This window comes from Pseudopipra pipra, chromosome 11, assembly GCF_036250125.1.
Source record: "Pseudopipra pipra isolate bDixPip1 chromosome 11, bDixPip1.hap1, whole genome shotgun sequence".
Lineage (NCBI taxonomy): Eukaryota > Metazoa > Chordata > Aves > Passeriformes > Pipridae > Pseudopipra > Pseudopipra pipra.
Window position 1 is genome coordinate 910,844 of NC_087559.1, and position 27,454 is coordinate 938,297.

Below are 27,454 nucleotides of genomic sequence, written 5' to 3' on the forward strand. Positions count from 1 at the left end.
TCTGGTTATTAACTGGGACTGTATCAAATTAAGTGCTTCCAGTATTGCTGTGTGAGAAGGAGATACAATAACTACGCTCCAGGTAATCATTTCTCTGCCAACAGGAGCTCATGGGCAGTGGGACTGGAGGGGTTTGCTGGCCCTGCCTTTGACCACGGGTGTGTGCACGTGCAGAGATGGTGTTCACAGGGGATAGCCTGGGAAAACCTGCTGGAAAGCTTTTATTCCTCCTCTTGGTACTTCTTGTCTCTCACTTACAGCTTTGATACAACATGATCCTTCATGGCCAGTTGAACTGATACAACACAATCAGTTCTGACCAGTTAAATGTTCTCTGTGCAGAGAACCCTTTGCTGAAACAAAAAATGGATTTTTGTGTAAATGAGGCTTTAGAGCTCTGCTGTGGATTGGAGTCTGGACCCCACTTGGACAGCTTAAGGTTTCACCACGTTTCTTGAGGCTGTATCCACTTGAGCTTTGAGGTTCTTCAATGCTGGAGATCACACAGATCAGGAAAACCTGATGTGAAAGCAGCATTTCTTGTTGGAAATGTCATCTAGAGAATGCAATAAACCCCCAGGACAGGTTAGAAACACACTGTGGTCTCATGACAGGCAGAGCTGTGTCCTTTAACAGCCATGTGATGGTGGCAGCAATGGCCCCTCAGCATGGCTTGCTGTGCTGTTCCACTGGCAGGCTCTGCAAGGCTCAGCCAGGTTTCCTTTGTGTTCTCTAAGGGCGAGTGGTGCAAATCCTGCCCAGGATAAATGTTTTGTGTTGCCTCTGAATAATTAGGCTGCTCCAGCTGCAGAGAGGGCACTGACTGCAGATTTCTTCATTTGTTGTAGTTCCCTCTGAAGTGCAGGTGACAATTCAAGTATTGGTGACTTCTCTGTAAGTGCTTTTCTGTGTGTGTGTGTGGGGATTTTGGTTTTTTCTTCTGGTTGATTTAGAATCCCAGACTGGATTGGGTTGGCAGGACCTTAAAGCTCATCCAGTCCCACCCCCTGCCATGGGCAGGGACACCTTCCACTGTCCCAGGTTGTTCCAACCCCATCCAACCTGGCCTTGGACACTTCCAGGGATGGGGCAGCCACAGCTTCTCTGGGTGACCTGTGCCAGGGCCTCACCACTGTCACAGTCAGGAATTCCTTCCCAATTTTTATTTGGTGATTTGTTTTTCCTTTCCCTCATCACTGCTCTCTTCCTGTAAACCAGCCTTGTCCCACCAAATGGAACATCCTGGCAGTGTGGTGACCCTCATTGCACCAACTCTATTGCCTTTGCTGGAACATCCTTCTCCATCTTCCCCAGGCCAGGTGTGTTTGGTAACTAAACCAGACAGCAAGTTTTGAGGCAGGATCATTTTCTGCAGTATGGGACTCAGTCATCTTGGCTATTGCAGTGATATAATGAGGGCTCATTGCTGAGTGCCTTCTAGAAACAATAGAAACCTAATTATTGCTACAATCAGGGTCTAAATTCAGCCTGATCCTTAGAGGGACGTCCTGTTCAGGAAGGTGGGATCACTGCAGAAGTGCTGGATGTATTTACCTGTGTCTGGGGTTTATTTTCTGTGATTCACTGCAGAAGTCAGTGAGCTGAAATGAGGCAGAGGCCGTGGTTTGGCAGCCCAGGGTGGGGAACACACTGTTACACACACATTAATCCCCAGGGTTCCCATTGCCTCCAAAGACTCAAGTAGTTCACATTGCAAGGAACACATTACACAGCCTGTGCTTTAGAGTTTACAACTGCTATTAAATATTGCACATGCAGATTTAAATCAGCTGTGCATTGTTTCTCATGTTTGGGTGTGTGTTTGGGTGGCAGTATGGGTGGTAATTAAGTATTTGTTCTCTTCACTGGGAAGAGAACAGAACATAAGCATGTGTTGCAGGAGGGAGGTTTATGTCAGCTAATAACAAACTCTGAGTGGGAGGTGAGTTAAATACTGGAATAAATAGTCACTGAATTTCATGGAATCCCTATACCTCCCTTTCCATAGTTCTTTTTTTTTGGGGGGGTGAGAACATGTGGTGCTGGTGCACCTTCAGTATTGCTGGCTCTGTTTGTGTCAGTGTAAGGGAGTGGGGAAATATTTTAACTTGGTTTTTATGATTTTTCATGATGACAATTTTATGCAAATAAGCCCAGTAGAAAGTCTTATGGGAAGTGACTTAATGTTTCCCTTTTTAATACCTATCACATGATTAATAAGTATACAGAGGTGATTCTTGCGTGTGTGCTCTGTTTAAATAAAATGTTCTTGTGTGTTGACCTGTTTTACATGGATGCCTTTGATATTGGTATTGTCACTAACACTGGTTTTGTGAGCTACTGAAATGTGAGTACAAATGTGCTGCTGAAACCTGGCTTTATTCACTGACCAGGAACAACCCACCAGAAGCATTGCTTTAATTTCAAAGCTGATCTTTTCTGTTATATAGCAGAAAACCCATGATTCCAAAAGGAAATAGATCTTTTTTTTTGCTGGAGAGGATATATTCCTGTAGGCTGTGAAAGACTGAGGGACTGTACTGTGCCAATCCAATAAGAATATGGACATTTTTGATTAAATGACCTATGTTTGTTAGTGCCAATAATGGGTCAAAGTTGGCTCTGTAGCCACAGAATCCTGGAATGGTCTGGGTTGGAAGGGACCTCAAAGCCCATCCAGTGCCACCCCCTGCCCTGGGCAGGGACACCTTCCACTGTCCCAGGTTGCTCCCAGCCCTGTCCAACGTGGCCTTGGACACTCCCAGGGATGGGACACTTGGCAGAGTTTTCTCCCAGGAACTTTTTCAGAAGAGCTGATTGCATTTGACATTAATGCTGGCTGCTAAGACTTTAGATTTTTCCTGCCAAAGCTTCCATTTTGAACTGGTTATTTTGGGATTCAGTGAACAGTTTTCAGCTGTTGTATAAAATTGTAAATGCTTCTGATGAAACTCCATTTATGAGAAAATAAAATGAATCCTTTTGTAAGAGGTTTATAAGAAGAGATGTGCTCCTGGTCTCTGTTGTGGAAAAGGTCTGTCAAATTAAGTATAGTTTTATAACCATTTATAACCATAGTTTTTTTTAAAATCATCTTATAAAGTTAAATAAAAACTCAACACGTTGAGGAAATTATGCAAAAGGCTGCAAAGTACTCTAAAACAGAGGTTTCATTTTTCTGCTAAATCCACTACTGAGAACTTTCAAGCTGTCTATGAAAATATGCTGATATTCTTTTATAAATATCCTGTACCACTTTATAAATATTTTATGAAAAATATTAACACTTTGCTTCAAAGGAAAGCTTTTGAGTGTTTTAGGCACATCAGAATTGCTTTTTCCCAGTCCTCCTACACTGTATAATTTCTCCCTCTTGGTTTTGTCCTTATGTAGAGTGTTCCTGATGGAACAGAGGTATCCTATTTCTCAAAGAAATCAGCTAAAGCTGAGGACAGTCACAGAATTGTTAAGGTTGGAGAAGACCTTTAAGGTCAGCAAGACCAATCCCCAGTTCAGCAGCACCATGCCCACCACTGCCCCATGTCCCCAGGTGCCACATCCACGTTGTGTGAGCACTCCCAGGGCTGGGGGCTCCACCCCTGCCCTGTGCAACCTGTGCCAGTGCTTTACAGACCTTTCCATGACACTTTTCCCCCAGATATTTAATCTAAACCTCCCCTGGTGCAATTTGAGGCCATTTCTGCTCGTCCTTGCTGTGTTTCCTGTGTTGCTGTATCAAGGCCTGAAGGACTATTCTGGAATGATGAGGGAAGGTGTTATTGGGGAACAGTGTGGTCAGACAGCACATGCTGTTCCTGAAGGGCAAGAGCTCTTGGTGTGGGCTGGCTGTAGTTTCTCCATGTGGAGCAGTAAGTGCCTAATCCACTGCTCTGTTTTACTTTAAGATCAATTCTCTGCCCTCAACAGGAAAAAAAAGGTAAAAACCTGTTTTAAAGCCTGGGAGGTGAGTGGGGAGAGGGCTGTGTTGGTGGCCCCGTGGGAAGCAGGACAGGGAGGGGGATGAGGGATCCCAGCACAGGTTTCCTGCATCTTTGCCAGCCCCATCCCTGCTCTTACTCCCTTTCTTGAGGGAAAGGAAAGAAGAAAAGCAGAGCTGTTGGTTGGCTCTTTTTTTAAAACCTCTTAAAAGAAGAGTCACAAAGAAAGGCAGTTTTATTGAGTGTCTTACTTATTCTCAGAAAGGAACACATCTCCCAGGGAGACTCTTCCTCAGCTGTTCAGTTACAGATATAATATCCTGTTCTCCTTCTGATCTGGGGGCTCTAAGGACACTAAATTGTGTCTCTGTCACTGATTCCAGAGATGTTTGAGAAACTCTTGCTTAAATCCAGACAGGCCAAGCACTGCTCTGTTCCCTTTGCTGAAAATTCAGTGACTTGTCGGTGTAACTTGTCTGTTGGAATCTGGAGAACAAGGTTCATGTTCCTGTTCCTCCAGATCTGCTGTGTTGCCCTGTGCCTGCTCACAGGTCTGGAGAGAGTCTCCTGTTCAGTTCAGGGGCTTTCAATCCCTCCCTGGTTAGGCAGCAGTGATGCTTTAGATGTAACACAAGAAGTGAGTCTGCAGAAGGACATGAGTGAGCCTGCAGGGATTTTGGTATTTTTTTTAACCACCACCACATTTGCCCCTAAATCATGTCCTCAGGTGTCATGTCCACATGTTTTTGGAATACTGCCAGAGGGATGGTGACTCCACCACTGCCCTGGGCAGCCCGTTCCAAAGCTTTACAACCCTCTTCATGAAAAAATCCCCCTAATCACCAACCTAGTCCTCCTCTAGTGCAACTTGAGGCCACTTCCTCTTCTCCTATCACTTGTTACCTGGGAGAAGAGATCCACCCCCACCTGGCTCCAGCCTCTATTCAGGGAGCTATAGAGAGTGAGAAGGTCTCTCCTCAGTCTCTTCTCCAGGCTAAACAACCCCAACCTGAATGTCACATCCTCCTGTGCTTTTGTGCCTTCACCTACCTCTCAAATATGTATTAATAGTTATTTGATTGAAAATAAGCCATTATTTGGAAATTGCCTGCTGAAAACTTAAAGGTGTGAAGCTGATCTTGGTGGTAAATACTTCTTCCATGTGTCGTAGATGGAGAAATGTAAGTGCACATTAAAACCACTGATCCTTTTGGAAACTATTGTGCAACTGAGACTTCAAATCTCGAAGGAGTATAATAACCAACAGTGAGAAAATTAATTCAACACAGAATATAGTACCCACCCTAAATAAGGATGTCTCTGAATTTAGAGCTGTGAAGCTGGCACCTGAAACACAAATTAGGCACTTACAGGCGTGTGGCTGTTTTTTTTTTTTTTTCCCAGCTAATGTAGCTCAGGAATTAGATTTGTCAGTAGGTCTTTTCTAGATAAACAGAAATCAGAAGTTGCAACCACAAAGAATAATTACATGAGTTGTCCTTTCTTTTCCATCTGAAGAACTTGAAACCACTTCTAGTCTGTGAAATGTCCCCAGTTAATTGCTGCTACGGTGTTGAGCTCTGAGGAGATGAGCTGCTCTGGCAGGTTCTTTGTGATCTCTATTTATTGCTGTGTTTTGAACACACTTACTGGGACACATTTTATTACTGCCTATTGATGGGGAGGTAAGAGGTCTGTGCTTCTCAGAAGTGGTTGTATTGGTCGACTGCAGGCACTAAACTGTCAGGCAGAGGTGAGCAATAAAGGCTGAAAAGCCTTCCATGGCTCTGCAGACTCCTGTTGTATTAATGACAGCGAGACCTTCCTGTGGCAAAGTGGTTTTTGTGATGATGACCAGCACGAGGCAGGAGCTCATTGATTCCCGGGATCGATTGCCTCGGGAGTCAGGGAAGCATCTCGTGCCCCCACGTGTGAGTGTGTCCCTGGGTTGGAGACATTCCTCCCACATAGCCCAGCAGCAAGTGCAATAGTCTGGGTTTGCTCTCTGGCCCTCTCCCCTCCATCAGGATGGGAAATGCTCTGCCTGGCTGAGGTGTCAGGAGAGGAGCTGCTGCACTGAACCGCCCCCACTGCAGTGCTGAGGGATGGATGGAGCTGTGACACTCAGGGGGCAGCAGCACCCCCTGTGCTCACTCACCCCTTCAGCTGTGCTGGGTGATTTTTCTCCTTGTGATATCTTGTGCTGCCTCATTTCTATCTCGAGGTTTTTTGCTTTTCATCTGGATCAATGATTGAAGGGACAGCCCCCACGTCTGACCTGACACACCCTGTAAAGGAGACTGTGCAGGCACAGCAGGATAAGCTGAGGTTATGTGTCTAAAACTGAGCAATGTGTAAGAAATCAGGTCTCCCACGTGGGATTTATCCTGTGCTGTCATTTCCCCTCTGTGTGTGCCTCCTCCTGGTTGTTTTCAATGACTCCGTTGTCTGCTCCCCCCTTGGTTTCTGTGAGGTCTGTGAGCACTGAACATCCCTCACTGGTGGGTATTCCCCTCCTCAGCTGGATCCTGGAAATCTTCCTCTTCATGCAGCTCAGTTTACCAGCTGACACTGATGTGAAGTTATGCTGGGGGTTTGCTCTGTGGAAGATCAGCCACCTGCAGTAAAAGCACGGGTGTATTTTCTTACCAACCTTGAGACACGGCTGACAGAAGAGCTCAGTGCCAGTGGAAACGTGAGTGTGGCTGTGGAGTCTGACACTGGAGCCAAGGGAATAGCTTGGGCTGCCATGCTGGTCATGGCAATTGCCTTTGGCTCTGAGGGGGAGTTTGGAAAGACCCCAGGAACTGCTGCTGGCTCTTACCCTTGGCACAGCCCCTCCCAGGAGCAGATGCTCCTCTTGGTGCCCAGTTAAAGCCTTGGCAATGGGTGAGACTTCAGTGCCATCTCTCCTGGTGACCAGACAGGGTTTGTTTGGAGCCTCTTGTGAAAGGGTGTTATTTGAGTCCCCTGATAAAATATAGAGACAGGCAGGTCTCCTCTGTGTCTGTTCATCCTGGGGCATAAAGGAATCAGGGGAAGGAGGATAATAGAAGTGCCAAAGAATGTGGTGTGATTGCCAGCCCGTGCCCTGGGGAGGCTGGAGGAGACACAGCAGGTCACAGGAGCTGGGCTTCAGCAGAGAGCACGGAATAAGTGTCTGGAGATAAGAAAAGAGCTGTCTCGAGACGAGGCAGGGCCATTCAAGCACTCATGCCAATAAGTGTCTGCATTACACCCTGATTGCCAGGAAAATAACAGGAGTTCATTTGACTCTTCTTGTGTCATTCGATGTTCTGTTTGAGTCCCTGTGAGTAGAAGAAGCAATACCCTAAATAACATTACTTTGTGTGTGTGTGTGTATATATATCTATCTTAGTATTAACTTAGTGTACCTATATACACTGAGAAACAAGATTTTCCCAAGAGTTTGGCCTCTTTTGTAGCAAAGTTTGGTAATGTAAGCTGGGTTTCAGTTTTTTTAGATAAATAAACTTAGTTTACTGCACTGTGAGTTTCTGATGCACAGCCTCACTGGACATGAAGTGTTGTCTGCTCTTTTTTTCTCACCTTGCCCTTTCCTCCCTTCCCATGGCTGTGCTTCCCCCTCACCCCAAAGCCCAGCCACCCCTTCTTTGTTTAAGCCTTTCTCTTCCCGCTGCTGCTCTGTAGGAGAACTTGTACCTGACACGTTCCTGCTGCTCATAATGAGCTTTCACTCCAGTGGCTGATCAATAGCAGAACCCAGCAGGTCTGTCTCTCTTGCTTGTTTTCTCTATCTTGAATCTGCCAAGACAGATTAGACTATTGCCAAGGTCACTGGAGATGCTGTGAGTGAATGAAAACATATCTCGTCCACTTTTTTGGGACAGACTGCAAAAAGGCAAGAGTGGAGCTAAAGCTGAGTGTACAATGACAGATTAAATCTGCATCAAGGTCACAGAGGGGATTCCTGAGTGACCCTTTGATGCAAGATCCACGTGCCTGTTCCACAGGCAGTGCCCTGGCAGGGCAGGGATGGGAAGGAACAGACAAGAAACTCAGGAGTTGCAGGGAGAGAGGGACTTGGGTGCTCCTCTCCTGAAATCCAGAAGAGATTTACCTGTTTCTCTGGTGGCAGAGGTGGAGTCACAGGTCAGAGAGCAGCCTCGTGCCCATGGCATCCTCTGGCTGATCCAGCTGGAGCAGCTCTGGTGCTGTGGGTGCCAAGTGCTGGAGCCACAGGCTGATGTGCTCCACGAGCCTCCTGGGAACTGGGCTCTTGTGCAGCTGAGGTGCAACTGCTCCTCAGAAATGAAGGAAATTTATTGAAAATAAAAGCATGAGTCAGTTTAAGGAGAAGTTTTTGTATTGGCAGTGGCTGAAATTCCAGAGAGGGAAGGTTTTCTAGTGAAAGGCAATACATTTTATGAGTCTGACTGCTGGAACAGAGACAACTGTATTCATGGCTTGAGTGTCTGAGATCTTGTCCCTCTTCCCTCCCCACCCCCAGTTCCAACAGTTGATCTAATAAAATATACTGTCTGTATAAATCTCCCAGCCTCAGATCATCATGTCTGTCTCAGCACAGCTAATAAAATAACAGAGTTCTCTAATATTGTTACTTCATTTAATGGATCCTCATGGCCACTCAGAACAGTGCTGGCCTTAGACCACAGTGCCTGTGTATGTTTAGGAATCTTCCAGTAGCAAAGTCTGAGTTGTGGGTTTTGCAAATAAAACTGAAAGAATTGCTTCCATAAAAATGAGAAAACAGGCCCCTCTTTGCTGGCTGTTCACTCCTAGATCTGGGCTTCAGACTTCCCTTGAGTTTGAAGCTGTCTGATCTGTAGAGATGAAACTCCCTTTCTCTGCACTGAGATGAAATAGAGCTGTGCCCAAGCTATAATTCTGCTTTTATACTTGCTAGATTTGTGGGTTTGTTTAATTTCAGCCGGGTTATTCCTAGGCTTTTAAGTAGCAGTGTGCACTTAATTGCTGACTTGGCCTGGAACCAAAGCGGGCAGAAAACAGTGATGAAAGTAACAGGGGTCCTGGAGATTTTGCAAGGCTTTTAGAGATAATGGGATCCTTCTGATTTCCTCTGCTGCACCAAGTCCATGAGGAGGAGGCCAGAGTGTCAGTGGCATTAATGGATGAAGGAAGTCCTGTTAATTAGTTGAACTGTAAGAGAGAATCTCATAATTATCTGTGAGAGAAGCCCCAACAGATAATTACAAAGTGCCACAACTTTCAGTCTGCTGCACTTGTTCTTGGTGTGACCCAAAGCCTTCAAAGCCTGCAAGATTTAAACCCCCTTTGAGTAGTCTGACTCTGTACTGCCTGAACTGTTGGCTGAAGCAAGGCAAGTGGAACAGACTGTGGCTTTGAGAGTGTCTGTACTTGTCTTACAGCTCTATCTTTGTTTCTAATTGAATTTTTGAGATGCTGATCACAAGTCATAGGATGAAGCCAGACTAAAGCTCCAGTCAGATGAAAATGGAACAACTTTTGGGTTCGGAACATGGGATGTTCTCCTTCCCAAAGCTGATCAAGTCCATGGCTTCAATCTGCCAACCTTCACACCCACGTCTGGTGCATCAGGGGCTCAACCATCAGAGGTCCCTGAGTGTGTCTTCAAGCTGCTGAAACTGTTTTGCTCAGAGGTCACTGATAACGTTCCAGCAGTGCAACTTCTTGCCCAGTTGTCTCTTCCCTCTCTCCCTGCTTTTGCCTCCAAGCCACTGGGGAGTTGGATTCTGAATTTCAAGCCCAGTTTGGCATGGAGTGAGATCAGTGCCAGAAGTTGGAGGGGTGGGGACTGCTTGTCTTTCTCCTCCCTCATCTGAGAGACCAGATTTACTGTAGAGTAACAGCTTCTCATGGCTCTGCCAGAAGGATCTCACTGAAATCAGTTTAATAATTTGAGAGAATCTTTTCTGTCTTCAAAACAGTGTTTTGAGTAAATTCTTTCCTACTGTAACATATGATTTTTGCAATACAAAGATTTGATGCAGGGTTATCCTGTGGTTAAAACCTTGGCTGGAGGCTGAGAGGAAAACAGTGTTCACAAAGGGGTTTTGTTTGACTTTGGCTGTACCTTTAGACTTGTTGCTAAACCACCTGTCTGTGACATGGGAGATGATTCTACTTGCCTTGGTAGCCTTCTAAAAGAATCTGTGCTCAGTGCTGGGAAATGCAGCTCCTGGGGCGATGCCTGGCAGGGACACAGGAGCCCTGCTGGACAGTCAGCAGAGAGGGCACGTGCTCCCTTCTCCCTCCAGTGATCCTCAGCTGCAAACTAACCAGGCATCAGGTAGACAGGCTGGTTATCCTTAGCTCACTAATTTGTCATGTTGCATTGCACAGAATTAAATCAGTTTAAGATGTAATGGGATGAGATGCACTAAACTTCAGATCTGTTAATGTAATATGGCAGCATGTTTGAATGCATTTGTTTTGCTTCATGTAACCACAATTGAGTCTGACAGTGGTGTATCTGGTGCAGAGGCTGGGACAGGACAATCACAGACCACACTGTCAGGGAACTTCGCTTGAATGAACCTTGGCATCATCTATAATTATGTGCTAAAAGTAAATCTAAATTTGTCTTTTAGTGCTTGAGGTGAAAAATTGTGAAGTCCAACTGGAGTATCACCTTTTTCCCGTTTTCTCTTTTTAGCAACAAAAACTGTTGGTTTAATTTAATTGAGATTGCCCAGAGAAGCTGTGGCTGCCCCTGGATCCCTGGAAGTGTCCAAGGCCAGGTTGGACAGGGCTTGGAGCAACCTGGGCTAGTGGAAGGTGTCCCTGCCCATGGCAGGGGGTGGAAAGAGATGAACTTTAAGGTCCCTTCCCACCCAAACCATTCCACAATTCTATAATATAGTTTCCTATCACTGCTGTTGAAACCTTGGGGCAGGAAGGAGTTGGAGATGCCTTCAGTGCTTCCTATGGTGATTCCTCTGTTTTCTATTGTCTGTGCTTTGATTGATGTCCTGAATGTGTTTCAAATGAATATCTCTGGTACAAGGGGAATAAACATGGCCCTACAAAAACCTTTATCAGTATTTTGACAGGTGTGCAGCAGTGCTGTGAATGAGTTTGGATAACTGCTCTCAGGCAGGTGTGACTCCTGGGGTGGTCCTGAGCAGGGCTGAGGGTTGGACTCCATGACCCTTGAGGGTCCCTTCCAGCTCAGCCTACTCTGTCTGAATATTGGGGTCTGCAGAAAAACCCCTCTGTTGTGTTTGGGAAGAGAAGAGCAGGAAATGTGTTAAATCCTGTTGTTCTGCAGTTTCCTGGCTGAAGATGTCACTTGAAGGAGTTCCTCGTGGTGTCTGTGAGGGTGACACGCTCTCAAGTGTGAGCAGAGGGAGGCTGGGGGGGGTTGTGCTGCTGGTTCAGCTCTCTGGGTTCACTTCTGCTCCCACAGCGGGACCAGACCCCCCCCAAGGAAGGGACAGCCCTGGAATCACCTCCCAGCCCTGCAGGGAGGGCTGATGGCACAAACAAGGCTCATATTCAGCTTCTGTTTTTCCCTTTCCGGTTTGCCCAGCCGAGACGTTCTGAGCTCTGTCAGCTCTCTGGAGATTAATTGAATACTGTAAACATTGAATTTACCTCTGAATCACAAAAGTCAGATTATTTAGACCTTGAGGAGGAGATGGGAGCTGTTTGAATACTTGATTAGCTTGGTCACAAAAACCTTGGGATCTTTGCAGATGGAAAAATGGTTTGAGTAATGGAAAATGTTTGCCTTTTCTCTTATGACTGTGTTACAGAGCTGTTTGATATGGTTTTATTTTAAGTGGAGCCAGTGATTTCTTCCTCTTCGTGACCTTGTGTTATGGATTGGGTTTTTTTAATTTATCTTTTATATCTCATATAATTGAATTTCCAGTATCTTTTCCAGGGCAATTTAATACTAACAATTTAAGAATGTGTTGCCTCCTTATGAATGTCGGGAATCTTTCTTTCAAACCATGACACACAACCAGGCTGAAGGTCTCTAAAGGAGCTCAGACAGTTCGGAGCTCCCAGTTCCTGTTTGGCCAAGGACAGCTCACAAGGGCTACCTGAGAGAAAAGGCAAACTCTGGGAGCCTGATGGGTGGGAGATAATGGAGGGAATTCACACTTAATTCTTCAGTGATGTGACTTGGTTTGCATGTGTTGCATGACTGTCCAAGGCAGAGTAGAGAGAATCCTGGGCTGGGCACTGAGCTGGGTTTGCTGCTCTCAGGAGCAGAGTCCTCACTGGGGTGAGGAGAGTGAGGGGGGCTCAGGGGAGAACGAGCCCATTTCTGAGCTGAACTACACTGGGCACGTGAAGTGCTGACTGTAAGATCACCTGTAGTGATCTGTGTGATAATTAACTGATAGTGCTGACTGTAAGATCACCTGTAATGATCTGTGTGATGATTAACCGATGGGGAGGTGATTTCTACAGGGGTGTGAGTCTCCTGGCCGGGTTCTGGGCACGGAGGGAGGCAGGAGGGACAGGTCTGTGTTCATGTGCCTGCAGCAGCTCAGGGCTCTCACCCTCACCAGGCACCCTGGCAATCTTCTCTGATGGGATATTGATCTTGGTCTTGTCCCTCACAATGGATTCTGGAATGAGTTGCTATAAAACAAGCACGTGCTTAGTTTTTTAGGAGAGTTTTCTACCCTCGAGTTTCTTTTTACATGGAACTCACTTAAGCTCGTCTGTGAAAAACATGGTATTTTCCTTCTGCAGAGCTTTGAATGTTTATGGATCTGTAGGAAGATTTAAGTATCTCTGAGTGAGAGTAATCGGGTGGAAATACAAATGGAAGCTGAGGCTGGAGGCAAACTGAGAACTGGGACCTGTTGCAGACTTTAGTAGCTGTTTATTGAACTGCTGATTTCATTAGAGCAAAACCACTGGTGGTTGAATAATTAAGAATTTTCTTTGTTTGTGGCAGATTTGCTGTCTCTCACTGATCCATTGACTTTAAATTGGAGCATCCAAAACTCTGGAAGGATTTGGGCACCTTCAGTTCTCCTGGGAAATGGCAGGAAAATCTGCAGCCTGTAGAACACACTGTGCCCTACAGCAAGGACTGTGTCCTTTTGGAAGGGAGGTGGTGGAGATCCAGCATGGTTACACCTTAATAGCTGGCTCAGAACCTTCCACCTGTGTTCTCTGGCACGTGGTAGTTACAGAAATCAGAGCATCTGACCAACAGGTTCAGTGGGATTTCCTGGATTCCCTGCTCAGAACAACACCAGTGTTCTCAGTTTCCCCTTCCACATCCATTTTCTTTGGGGCAGGTCATGCCTTCCCTATCTTTGTGTGACAGAGAAGAGCAAAGCAGTGCAGTGCCCACAGAGCCTGCCCAGGCTTTAATATCTCTGAGAACTGAAGAATCTTGTCCTTTATGCCTTAATATAAAATAATGTCATATAAAAATGGGGAGAATATTTAATAAGAATATAAAAGTTTCCAGTAGTAGTGGATATCCACATTTTTATTGGGTTTCCTGGTGTTACAATAATAGTCATCATTTTCTTCAATGCATTTCCTTGCAGCGAGGAGAAATTGTAGCTCTGAATCCTCTGATTTCAGGCAGGTTCTGTCCAGCAGGCTGTGAATTCACAGCCCTTGCCACGGGAAGATGAACATGTTTGTAAATGCTCCTGAAATCTGCTCATTCCCTCCTCTGAGAGATGGGTCTTGTCTCTGCCCAGGGCTGCCTGGGGCCGTGTTCCGTCTGAGCTCCTGCTCGGTGAGCTCCCATCACCCTGCGGTGGGAAGGGGAGCAGCAGCTTGTTGTAGTCAGAGCGAAATGAAGACGATGGGAGGATGAGATTATGGGAAGTTAAACACACATATATGTGCATGATAAGAAACTGAGGCACTTCCCAGTCTGTTTTCATGGCAAATGAAAACTGTGATATGAGGAAAAAAGTCACGGAAGCTGCAACCAAACATTGTGGAATTTTATTGTGACACGGGATTTTCTTTAAGTAGAAAGGAGCAATTTGAAAATCCCCATCTTTCAAAACTAGTTGCTTGGGAGAACCAGGGCAGTCACAAAGCTAAACAATTATAAATGGTAACCTTTAAAAATAGATAGTATTTCCTAACAGACTGCATCTCTTTGTTATCACAGACACACTCATTAACTGAAATATTTAGTGGGGATTATGGGTTGTTTAAAAATGCAACAGCTGCTCTGCTTGGTGTTTTCTCTTTCTGAGGATGTGATTTTCTTAATGTTAGTTTCTGACTCCACACAGAGACCTCAGTTCATTCCAGGTTCATCCCAGTCCTGCTCCTTCACTGGTGCACTGAGGCTGATACATCCCCCCAGTACTCAGTGGTTGCCAGAAAAATGGGATTTCTGCCATAGAAATCCACAAAATATATAGAAAATAGATGTAAATAAGTGAAGTGACAATTAGTGTCTGTCTCAGGTGGTGTAGCTTTGTTTCCATTGGTGAGGCAGAGCTTAGCTGGAATTCAACTCCTTATTTTGTTATTGCAAATAGGAGTGGAAAACTGATTTATTTTTTTTTTCCCCCAAAGGGTGAGATGCCTTTGGATCACTGTCAGAAGGCAGCAGCTCACAGAAAAGCACTAAAATTTTTGTCATTTTGATAAAAGACACAGATTATCTGAAGCTTTTGAAAGGTCTCCTAGAATAACAAAAAACACAAAATGCAATTAATTTCAAAATACTCTAAGCACTTTATGAAATCTGGCTGATTTTATCTTCCACTGATTAACAGATGACTATAACTCCAAAAACTATGGGTCTTAGAAGCTCATATTGCAGAGATGTACCAAACGAGAAAAAATTAAAAATAATGGGATGTCTCTTTAGATGAAGCAGAAGCAAAAGGCACCTGGCAAAATGATGGATAAAGCTCCTGTGTAACTGGCAGAGAAGGTCTGTAGTTGTTTTGCACATTCCACTTGGAGAGTGAAGGGTTTCTTTGGCTCAATCTGTCACTGTTGGCCTGTCTGTGCTGCACAGGTTTGCAGCCTGTAGCTGCCCAGCATCAATTTTGCCACCCTCCTCCTCCTCCTCCTCCCCGTCTGTGCCGAGGCTGGGCCGTCCCGGGGGGGTCCTCGGGGGTTGGCATCTGATTTGTCTTGTCTGCTCTAAGCCTCCCACTGGGCCCCATCCATAATATTCCAAGACATCAAACCAGTCTCTGGCTGCCTTGGGGACCTGTTTGTCTCCAGCATGTAGAACACACACACGCTGTTGGGAAGAGGCTGCCGGAGAAAAATGGTGATTTATTAACTCTCCAAAAGAAACTTGTAGCTTGGTTCGTGTGTGTGACAACACCAAGGAGTAAAAGGCACAGGATGATCTAAGATGTGGGAGTGGGAAGAGCTGGTGATATTTCTCACATGCTGAGTAGCTTTGGAGCTTTGATCTGAAACTAATGGAAGTTTTTGTGACCAATCCAGGCACAGCAGGGCAAGTGTTACACCGAGGGGACGGGTCTGTCTTACACAACAGCTCTTGTCTCTCCAGGCACTTTCCTGTTTCTGTTGGTGCTGGGCATTGCTACTCCCAAACTCGTGAGGAATGGGTTAATGGAAAGAAATGCTGTTGTACTTAAAAGCCCTAAATCTGAGTGGGCTTGGGGTGATCTTACTGCAGTGCCTGGTCTGGGGGTCTGTGCTGGCTGGCACCTGTTCTGGGTGGTGGCAGAGTCACAGCACCACAGGTTTGGGTGCAGAGGACAGCACCTCAGGGTGCTACACAGGGTTTGCTCTGATGGGCAAGAATGGAGACTCAGAGCCAAAGCTGTTGTGGGAGGTGGTGGGAGAGGAAGCTCAGCTGGGCAACAGGGGAACAGTCTGTGGTTTGTTTTGTGTGTCTGTTGGGAAAACTCAGATGGTGTCCAGCAGCTGTGGTGTCTTTGCTGGGAAACCTTTTGTGACCCTTTGGATGGCAGCTACTGCTCCTGAAGGAAGGAGAAATCATCAGAACTTATTTAGGTAAAATTTTCATAGAATCCTGGTGGGTTGGAAGGGACCCTAAAGCTCATCTTATTCCACCCCTGCCATGGGCAGGGGCACTTTCCACTATCTCAGGTTGCTCCAAGCCCCGTCCAACCTGGCCTTGGACATTTCCAGGGATAGGGAGTCCCAAACCTCTCTGGGCAACCTACTTTCAAGGAGTTTTGATGTAAGTAGCTAGATAAATGAGAGAGAACCCTGGTAAGAGTTTGATTATCAATTTCCAATTTAATCCCAATGATAGTGCTTGAAACAGTCTTGTTGCTGTGCACAGAACTGTGTCACGTTAGAGAGCATAGCAGGGGCCTGTTATCTCTAATATTAAATAGCATTCAGCAAGTATTTAATAAAGTTCTGTTATGTTTCTACTAGGATAGAAAAGACAATCTGGAGAAAGGGGAAAATGAAGTGTTTAAAGAAAAACCAACAACCCATAGAAAATCCACAAGCTGCTGCTCAGCTTTTATTGACTAAACTTCAGAGAATTTATAAGCTGTAAAATGTTTGTGGGGATATTGTGCCAAACAAACTGTGTGTTTACAGGAAACATAATTGTTGCCCCCAGCAGGTTTGTGTACCTGTCTGTCTGTTACTGCATGGAAATATTGAAAAGAAAATGTGAGAGAAGTTTAGATGGTGCTGGAAGAGATGGCAAAGGTGAAAGATGAAGTTCTGTGAACAAGATGAGGAAGCAAACTAGAAATGCTGTTGTGACCTTGGTGTTTGGCCCCAGGGGCCTGTGTAGATGGGAAATAAAATACCTGGTGTATGCCCAGGGCAGGGAGAGTCTGTGCCTTCCCCAGCATGGCTGGGTGTGTTCACTGCTCGTGTGGCTCTGACTCAGAGCCCTCTCTGGTGCAGAGGCACAAATACCCTAATTTGACACAAATTCAGGCATTTCCCACATCAGCACTGCAGCTGTACCTGGCCAGGCAGGAGATGGACCCTGGGTTCACTTACCTGGTCATTCACTGCACTGATCAGGGGCTGGGGGAGAGGAAGGTGCCTGCCCAGGTGCTTCAGTCTGGCTTGTGAGAAACCTGAGAAGTCAGGGCCCTTGACAAGCTATACATCCCCAGCTCTCACACAGCTGAGCATGAATATTAACCTGTCAAAAACTGCCTAAGAAAGGAATTGACCTCATTTGCAGGGAGCTAAAAGGAAATTTCTTCTCAGGCTCACAATATTATGAACATTTTTTGTTCATAGGAGCCATCAAGTGTGACACAAACTTTATGTATACAGGAAAAATCTCTTCGTTTTCATTTTCCTCACGTAATTCTTCCATTTTCTCTACATCAAAATGTAGGCGGAACAGACAAACCCAGCTTGCCTTCATGGTTGGATTTGGGGTATTTTGTAAGTTCAGGGGTCCAGAGTGGTCTTACTTTGTGTTTGGGCACTGCCCAGGTGGACCCTCAGGTACCACCAGGGCACCCTTACAGAGTGGCCTTTAATCCAGGCTGCTCTTCCTCACTGGCTGATATTTATATCAAACCTGTCTAAACCTAAGGACAGACTGGAGCAATGAAATCTGTGCTGTGTGTGACAGAAGGTGGCCTGCAAAGGGGCAGAACAGGTGAGAGTGCCTGTGAATGTCCCCGTGTACAGGGAGGTGGCACCACCTGCCTTTCCATGGGAAACAGGTCCATCATTCCCTGCTCTTGGGAGCTCAGAGGATCAGTGAGGACAACAGGCAAGGCTTGGATGAGTCACTGAGGTCAACCTGTTTTCTCATTTAAAGGGATTCTTCCCCCAGACCAGGAATTGATGTTTGGGACTGAGGGATGCTGCTGCTTCTAGGGTGCCATAAATAAGCTCAAATAGGTTGGAGCCAGTGGGACCTGTTGCTAAGGTGATACAAACTGGGTTTTGCTTTTGCTGCTGGAGAGGACAATTCACAGGAGGTGTTCAAATGAAGCTGAATTCAAACCTGTTTATGTTCTTTCACCCTGAAATGAAAACAATTTTGTCTCATGGCAGTTGGGTTTTGGACCCCCTGAGCTGGGGTTGTTTCTGGTTCAAACTAAAGCATCATTCTGTGCATCTGCAAAGATGCCTTTTAAAATAAAGTGATGCTTGAGAGAGGAAAATAGGTCTTACACAGTGTATTTCCCTTGTAATCTGTGTTTTAGTGCTTAATGTGTTGTTGCACATGAAAGCGCTGAGGTGGAAGGTTTCTAATAGTGGAGTTTATCAGAGATCAGAAGAGCAAATCTTTGATGATCCCTCTGTGCAGTGTTGCTGCTCAGCTCTGCCGTGTTTGCCCATTTGAGCTGGGAGTGATTGTTTTTCGGCACTTGAATAAATAACTACAAAGGTTTGCCAGCAGATTCGCTCTGTTTGTGCCGTCGCACTCGACACTCGCTCACCAGTTGACTTTGTTTAGTTCTGCTTATTTTAATGCCAGGCAGAGCTGCGGGAAGGGGAACATCTTTAACTGCATGGAACCAACAGCTGCACTGTCAGGCTCAGCTGTGATGGACTGGGAGCCTTTTTCCCCAGCTGCCTGAGCAGTGTTGATGCCATCTCTCACCTCTCCTTCCCAAGCCTTGCTTCTCTCTGGGGTTGTTTCAGAGGCAGCAGCCTGGTTATTGCATTTGGTATCCATGCCTAAGAAGGAATCCAGACCTTTTAGGGGGTCAGGAGGCTCTGGGCATGTGCTGCCAGCCCTGCAGGGCTTGTCCAGTCAGACTGCTGGTGTTGAGCCCTCTGCACCCTGCTGAGGGGCCGCGGGGTGCAGGCTGTCTGCAGGTTCCAGGGCTCGAGGCTCGATCCTGTACTGAGCTGCACTTTGCCATTCTGACTGATTCTCCAGAGGATCCTGAACTGCTGTAAATCAGTGCAGCTCCAGTGGCACTACCTCAGCTGAAACTCTGATTATTTGTTTTTTAAAGAGAAATATTGTTACTACTTCTCTTGCCCCGCCCCAGGCTCCTGTAGTGCTGTGCTGTGGAAATCAGGGACCTCCACACAGTCCAGTCAGAGCCAAACTCCATTCCTGAGCTCCAGGGGCTTAACAGGTTCAGGGGCTGCACTGGCTCTTCCAGAGGGTTTGGAGTGTGGCCAGAATAAACAAACCTTTCCTTACAGACCTGCCCATTTTCACTGATATATTGTCATCATCTGCAAGAGCACCTCAGACCCACACACTGGCTCCACTGTCAGGAGCCAAGGTTTGCTTTTATTTGTGTCTTGGCTGTGTGACCCAGTGAGTCTGTGAGTCTGCTCTGTCACACATAACTCACAGTAAATAAATCCCTGATAGGTAATCATACACTGGACACAAATAACTTACAATTTCGAACAGAATGTCCCCCTTTTTAAGGTTTAGCAATGGTGAGATTTAAAACCAGAGTGTTTGAGCTGAGTGTCAGGTTTAATTTTCACTTACTAAGGATATTAGTTAGGATGCTATTTACTTAAGAAATTTGACATTAAGATTTTATTCATAGCAAATGTAAGTACCTCTGAAACCTTTGTTCTCAGTTGAAACAAAATGCTTTATGGGATTATTAAATGCTGCTCTGTGAGCTTTGAATTTCAAATAAGAGTTGGGTTCAAAAGTGTCCCAATGGACTGAGTAGCTGGAACAGATCAACTGGGACCTGCTGTCTGACCTGGAACAAGAGTTGCTTCTGTGCTTTAACGCTTCAGTTTGTACCTTGATCTGTGTGGGGAGATATTTACACTCACTGACCTTGTAAAAATGGAACCAGAATTAATTTATATTCTCTGCAGCAGAACTTCAGAACACTTTTGTTTGTGTCAGCAGCAGTAGAGAAGAACCTTTCTGCAGTTAGTGCTGTGCACTGAAAACTGGGACATCTGGGGCTGATCCTTGATTCTGTTTTCCTGGGTAGCTTTGCAGGATGCCTCATCTTGTCATGTCCTGATGCCCACTGGTGTTGTTTTGGGTCTTTTTCTGCCCCCCTTTTTTATTTCTGGAAATTGTAGGAGGAAGGGAGATGGTTGCACACAGTTTGTGAGAACAAAGTTGATGCCACTGTATTTTTGAGATCTGGGCATATTACTGGTGTTGAATACATTTCATCTCACAGGTTTGCACCTCAGTGCACTTCAGACCTGCTTGCTGTTATTACAGTACAGTTAGAAATGAATAGACTTCTCCTCCCTCTGCAATGTTAGTTAAATTCTCCATATGCTGGTAGGTTAAATGGGTATTGAACTGTTTAACATTAATTAAACAGCCAAGTCTGGGGAGAAGCCAGGAGCACATTGTCCAATTAAAGCAGTTGCCTGTATGAACAGCTGCCCATAAATCAGGTTCTCTTGTATACATAACAATTGCTAATTGAATAATTACCTAGATTTAATCTCTTAATTTTTTTCCTCAGGAAATGTATCACATTTATGTGGAAGTACTGAATTTTTTAGCATGCTTTGATTTTTCCAAGGCTGAGGTGCAATGTGTGTGCTGCAGGTCCCCAGGAGCTGCTGGGAGCCCGTGGCTGAGGCTCAGCAGGAGTGGACAGGAGGGTGATGGGTGTGTGTGTGGGTGTGTGTGTGTGTGTGTAGTGCAGGAACCTCTCTGAGAGCCCTTCCATGTGGCAGCACTCAGGGCAGGGTTGGGGTTGGGGGTTGTGCTGCTTGGAGCCTGGATTTGCTTTGCAAAGCAGAAATAGGACCCCTGGAATCTCTGGAAGTCTCCCACTGGTGTCAGCAGTGGTTGTGTCCTGCCACTGTCCTGTTATGGCCTCGACAGGGCAGCCCAAGTTGTACCTGGGTCCTTTGGAGGTCCCAGACACCAGGAATGGTCTGTGGGATGCCATCTCCTGAGCACCAGGAATGGTCTGTGGGATGCCATCTCCTGAGCACCAGGAATGGTCTGTGGGATGCCATCTCCTGAGCACCAGGAATGGTCTGTGGGATGCCATCTCCAGCAGACAGAACAGGTCAGCCAGAAAGGGCTGTGGGGTGTGGCCCTGATGGGACAGGGCCAGGAGGGATCTGCTGGTGCCTGAGGTGAGGTAAATCACAAAGAAGTGTGTTAGGAGTGGTGGTGTGTGCCTGGCAGTGCGAAGGGGCTCCCTGTGCTCTCCAGGGGGATGAGGAGATGTCTTGGATGGGGCTCAGAGCGATTCCCTGCACTGTAGTGTCCTGGATTTAGGGGTCAGCTCCTTGGGCACGGGGGAGGCAGGTGCCTGTTGGGGCTGAGAGGCACTCCTGGGCTGGGGGAGAGGATTCCAGCCCCACTTTGCTGCTGCTGTGCGAGTCTTTTGCATTCAGGTCTGCAGAAGCTCCTTCCCCTCTGCAGCTCTGTCTGTGCCGTGCAGATCAAACCATAAACCCAAAATGACACCTTTTGTGGTGCACAGCAGAGAGCTCATGAGCTAACCCAGGAGCAGCTCCTGAAGCACAAATACAGAATGCTTTTAAGGTGTGATGGAAATAGCTGTCTCACAGGGTGTAATTGTGCTCCCAGGATGGTCCTTTCTTTGGGAGCGAAGTGGTGTCTCTGGAACACAAACCTGCAGCAATGGATGGGACTGTGCTGCTCCTCCTGCCTCCTCACACAGGCAGCCCCTTCTCCTTTTGGGCTCCATTTGAGGCTCAGGACCTACACTTAAGGTCTCATCTTGCAGAGCAACGGAGAATAATAACTCTTATTTCAATATATTGCCATGTCTGCCACTATTAACATTTCCTTGGCCAGCCCAAGCAAGATTGGACATCAGGGAAGTATCACACTTGTATATTCTGTCACTGTTCAAAAATTGAGTTCTTTAAGCTCAGATTCCAAACAAGGACTTTATCATGTATTAAAAATTCTTTTATGTGATCTGGGAGAAGAGCATCAACCTGTGTTTGTTCTTGGTGTGCTGGATGTGGCTCCCTTATGTATGTCAGGGAGCCTTTGGCACTGTGAGGAAGAGCACCCCAAGGTTAGTAAAGCTTTTATCTGTCCTATTCAGTTTATGATATGAAAGAAAAATCTGAGTCTGCATCTTTAGCTTGTGGAATTCCTTTGAAGTTGGCACTCTGGTACGCATACATAAAGAATCAGGATCATTTCAGTGAAAAGCTGCTAATACAGATGTTTGCTTCTTTATAACAATAACAATGATTTCTGATCGCTCCTAAACAAGATCAAAGGCATCAGAATCTCCTCTTTGTTTTATCAGTATAATGAAACCACAATTATACTTAATACACTTGAAATGGTTGAGCACATGGGAGCTGAGAGGACCCTCACCTGTCTGGGTGACACCCTGATGTTGGGCTGTAACAACCCAAGTTTTCTGGGGCTGCTGTGTTGTGCTGAAAGGGGGACCACAAACAGATGGGTGCAGTAAACTCAGTTGTGTTCTCTGCAGTGCTAAAGTCAGTGATGTGCATTGGTGTACACAGCAAGCAAAGGTTCTTTCTTGAAATCACTCAGTGATGGCCAGTAAAAGGGATCTTTTCCTTCTGATGAAGGGAAATGAGGAATGAGATTTTTCAGAACCTTGTTTTGTTTGGGTGGTGCTGGACAAGGGCAGGGTCCCCATCCTGGGTGTCTCACCTGCTGCACCCACCACCAGCCCTCTGATTTTGCCATCTGATCTTTCTTTTCTGAGAGGAAACTGGGGAAGGAAACCCTGCTTTTCAACTAATTTCATCCAAACCCAGCAGAGACGTGGCTCTGGCCTGTTCTCCCTGGAGGTGCTGAAGTCTTTTGAGTCCTTCCCTCTTCCCCATCCCAGTCTTGTTCTGTTCAGAGAATCATAGAACAGTTTAGGTTGGAATGGACCTTAAAGCTCATTTTGTTCCACCCCCTGTCCTGGGCAGGGACACCTTCCCCTGAAGTGGATCAGCAGCCAAGACCTGAGTCCTGGCCAGGACTGCAGTGCTCTTCCCCTCCACAGAACAGGAGGGACATCACAGTCCTCAGCTTGTGCATTTTGCTGCCGGGGAAGGTGTTGGGAATGAAGCAAACCAGCAGCCCTGCTCTGTTCTGCCACAGCCACCTCTGCCCTGGGTGTTGATGGATCGATCCCACGCTGTCCCAGACAATCCCATCCTGGTGAAAGGAAGCTCTTGGTGGCTGGGGGAGATGGCAGCTGATGGGCCTCTGAACTACTCCCTCAGTAATTCCATTAGGAGGGATGTCATGGTGTTCCTGTTTAATGCAGACATGCTGGACTGTGCTGGGAACAGTGAACTGGATGTGGTGGAGGAAATTAGCCCCTGACAGCTGCAAGCCAAGTGCCCGCTGCAAATGCATCTCTGTCAGAGCCAGCAGGCAGCTCCTGTCACCTTCCCATCAGCTGGAATTGGATGCCTATGGAGGTGGTAATTACAAATCCTAGCCAGGCTGCACAGGCTCATTTGTCTCTGTTTATCATCAGAGCAAGAATATTGATCATTACTAAAGCATTAAATGTCTTTGGAGAGGAAGAGGAAAATCAGGTTAATAAAGGCTGACATGCATTGTGGGATGCACTTCTCCATGAAAGTCAGGTTTGGGAAGTGCAAACGTGACAAATGAAATCCCTGTTGTAGCTCTCTGACCTGGTGGAGTTCTCCTGGGAGAGGTGGTGGCTCGGAGAAAGCCACTTGGGAGTTTTGTTTCCCAGGTCTGTGTGTTTTGGAGCCAGCAGAGTCACTTGGTTTCACTGGGTGTGTGCAGCTGTGGGATTTAATGGACTCCCTGGGTTATGAACCCACGTGCAGCACAGTCAGGGGATGAAACTGGTGTGATGGAGCTGGAATGAAAGTCTGGGGATAAAACTCTGCTTGGGGATGGGGGTTCAGAGCCTGTTTCAGGAAAAGCCAAGGAAGTGCCTGCTTGGAGACTGCCAGTGCCAGCCAGGACTGAGAGGGTGGAATTACTGCAGTCATTGCCTGTTTGCATTGGGGGGGACAAACAGAACTGGACCTTTTATGTTGTTCTGATATCAGATGCTACATTGTTGTCTCAGGCAGCAGAACATGGGTGTTTTCAGCCCAAACTGGTATTTCTCTTGCTGTGCTCTTACAAACAATTAATTTTGCCAGTAGTTTCACAGGTACCTTTTGAGTAACAGTATTGTTACCAATTTTCATTCAAAGCTCCCTTTTATCCAATAACAATTTTGTAGAGAAAGGGCCAAGAATACTCCATGCAGGCTTGGTTTATTTGGGCTGAATTTTATGAACTGTTGATATGCTCCAGCAGGGAACCAAGTTGTAAGAAGGTGACTAGAAGGTACTGGGATCACTGAGCCCCAGCCCTCCTGGGCTGAGAGCTGATCTCCAGCTGTGGTGCTGGGGTGTCCACGCAAGGAATAGTCCAAGGAATAGTCAGAACTGACCATTTTCCAGAGTGGGGGAACCAGCTTCACAGATGGAGTTGCTTTCAAATATCTGTAATCAGCAAAAGCCTTTAATCAGAGTTTTAGCCCCAATTTGGGTTTTCAGGCGTGCCAATTAGGAGAACCTTGTTTTCTATAGATACAGTCTTTTCTATTTTGAAAGCTTGACAGTTCTAATGCTTTGAAATTATTGAAGCTGACAGGTCTCCTCAAGAACTGCTTAATCTGTCAGATTCTTCCTTCTTTTATCATCTCAATCATTTAATGACTTGAAAAAAGAAAAACCTCCCAATGAGTTATTTTCTACCCTTCTTTAACTTGCCAATAATTCTTAAGGTTTTTACTTGTGGTAGGAATTTCTCTTTAGAAACAGAGAAGAGCTAATTAAAACATCCAGTATCCTAAATGATGAATTATGATGAAGTGCAGAGTAGTTTGCAGGTGGTAATGCCAGTGTGGGTTGGAGCACAATTTGCTTGTCATGCTGGATGCTGGAAAGACACTGAGCTCCCAGATGACCTTTCTGGGTTCTTTCACTTTTATATTGGATTTTTTTCTTCGAGTTTGTACAAGCAAATCTCACTTTTCTTGGTCTGTGAATCCAGTAATTTTGCCGGATGAATTTTTTCATTTGAGGTCCTGATCAGATTGAAGGAAGTGGCAGATTTGGCACAAACTGGGAATCTCTTCTCTGGAATGATGTGGCAGTAATACCTTGGATGTGCATCCCATAAAAACAACAGTAAACTGTGCAGATAATTGCTTTATAACTCATAATCATTTGCAGTGACTCAAAGCAAGGCTGGAACAGCAGCCTTTGGGTTTAATCATGCTTTGTGTCCCTTCTGCCTGGTGTAAATTGCTGCAGGAGCATCAGCACAGTGGTGGGAAGATGGTGAAATTTAGTGGGATCTGCTGAGGTGAAAGCAAAGACATGAATGGATGAGATCAGCACTATGAGTTCTTTCACTCCTTGAGTTAAACCAATTATTGATTGCAGTGGGAGTTTGACTGAATAATGGGTGATGTAAAATGGGTGAGAGCAGGAACCTCTGGATTTGAGTTCACAATGCTCAGATAACCAGTTTTAGCCTACGTGGTGTTTCTCTTGCTTAGTCATAGCAAGAAGACTGTATTTATTATTCTTTGGAGGGATGGCAACAGGATATTATGCACTGACAATCCAGATTCCTAATTAAAAACAAACAAGAGATGCAAACTCTCCCAATCAAAGTGTTTAATCTGTGGAGGTTTAATTTTTTGGAGCTCTTAGTCCTCCACATCTGCATATATAATGGCAGGTAAATCTCCCATTGTGAATGATTGATGTGAAGATATAAACAAAAGCATTTTGATATGACTTAAAATCACTCGAAAGGCATTTTAAAGACACACTCTCCAGTTGCCTTCTGCCATGGCAGAGGCACCAGTACAGGGTGGCAGCTTTCACTGGAGTTTCTTGGTGCTGTTGACAAACATAAAGAAACTGTCACCATTTAATTTTGGTGTCTTCATTTAATTTTTAGTGTTTTCCAGTTTCCATCTGAACTGAGCCTCACTGTACTGGGTTAGCAGCATTTTCTGCCTTATCTGTCTTTGATTAGTAGATCCCAGTGCTGTGGGGATGGAGGGGTGCTGGAGTTGTGACTCTGTTTGCACATCCCTGCAGGGCCCAGTGCACTGGGTGTTACCTGTGGAGTTCATTTTCCTTTAAACTGCCCCCTGGATCTTGCCCAGCTGGGTTAGCAAGTTTAATTCTGCCCCAGGCAGCTCCCCAATTACTTTTCCACTCTCCTGAGCCTTCCACTGGAACTGTAAGTGGTAGATACACATCCTTTAAATACTTGAGACTTTTGCCATCAGCTCTGCTGGTCTCTGACTCACACCCCGATAGACCAGGCATGTCTGGACTGCCAGGGGGTCTGAATGGTGCAGTCAGTGAGTTCAGCCCCCCAGCACCTGAGGATCAGCCCTTGTTTGTGCTGCAAGCTGTATTTGATGTTTACTCATCAGAAAGGACAAGACATTTGTATTGTGGGCTGAAATACAACCACCCTGGAGTTCAGAGCAGAACAAACAACACAGAGCTGTGATGAGCACGTGCTCAGCTGGGAAATGTCAAATGACAGAGATGTGTGCAGGGAGGAGGCTGAATTGCTCAGAGCAGTGAGCAGGAGCACAAAGAGCCAGGCCCTGCCACCTCAGAGCAATGAAAGCTCCGAGTTCCATGGGCACTTGGGGGAGCTGAGGCAGTGCCCTCCCTGCTGCTCTGCACCTCTGGAACTTCCACCACTGAGAACAGGGGCCAAAATCTGAGTTCTTTGACGTAAGAGAGGAAATTGCAGTCCCTCAGTGCCCAAGGGGAGCTGAGCCTGGTGTTTCTGATGGGCAGTGACCGAGTGGGGCACCAGGATCCTCTCTGTGCACAGACTGTTGTCTTCCTGCAGCACCAGCTCAGGGAAGTGATGTTTGAATATTTTATGAACATGGACATTGGGCAATGAAAGTCTGTTAAAACATCACTTTTCATGTCCCTTGCCAATAATTCTAAAGGGACTAATTCCAGGGGGTGATGTGCCACCACTGAGCAAGGTGTGCACAGTCACTGGGCATGGGGGGCCCAGGGGTGGGTTCTGATTCCATTGCAAATATAGGAAAGGGATTGAGGGAAGGGTCCTGGAGAAGCATCCTAGAAATAACCAGCAGGACAGAATCTGCTAATCATCAGTGACCTAATGGAAGGAAGTGCCTCATTGCAGGGTATGATCTCAGTGTACCAGGGCCATTTCTCTGTTGGGTTTTCAACACTGTGTGAAGCTCCTGCTGGGAGAGCAGCCATACACTGAGGCACATTTAGGCTGTCTCTGTACTTCATTGGAAAAGATCACAATGTGTTCTCACCCTGCATCCTGCTGACCTTATCACCCTCCCAACAGCTGTCTGACCACAGTGCTGGCACTGGAGAGAGGGCTCAGTCCTCTCCTTGTACCCACATGTCTGTGGGGTGGAAGGATGCTGGTGGGAGGGAATGTGCAGTGGTGGGCAAGGAATGGGTCGTTGAGTTGCTTGGGAAGCCTGCTTAGCTTTTTTGAGGGAAATTCTGTTTGAGGTGCAGGTAGCACAGAGAGGGTGTTCAACAGCCCTCTCTGCCATTTGACCAATAGTTTGGGAACAAAAGGGCAGCACAGGAGGGAGAATAGCACCTGATCTTTCCTAAGGTTGTGGTAGTGTGAC

General features: G+C 46.1%; 1 protein-coding gene and 1 long non-coding RNA gene across 5 annotated transcripts in view; both read left to right on the forward strand.

The window, feature by feature from the left end:
- The window catches only part of SRGAP3 (SLIT-ROBO Rho GTPase activating protein 3), a 575,259-nt gene that overhangs the window by 280,246 nt on the left and 267,559 nt on the right, over positions 1-27,454 (forward strand). The window lies entirely within an intron of this gene.
- The window catches only part of LOC135420078 (uncharacterized), a 49,612-nt gene continuing 32,250 nt past the window's right edge, over positions 10,093-27,454 (forward strand). For all 4 annotated transcript variants that reach the window (XR_010433336.1, XR_010433333.1, XR_010433335.1 and 1 more), the window contains exon 1: positions 10,093-10,233. This is a non-coding gene — a long non-coding RNA (uncharacterized LOC135420078). The remainder of the gene's footprint in view (positions 10,234-27,454) is intronic.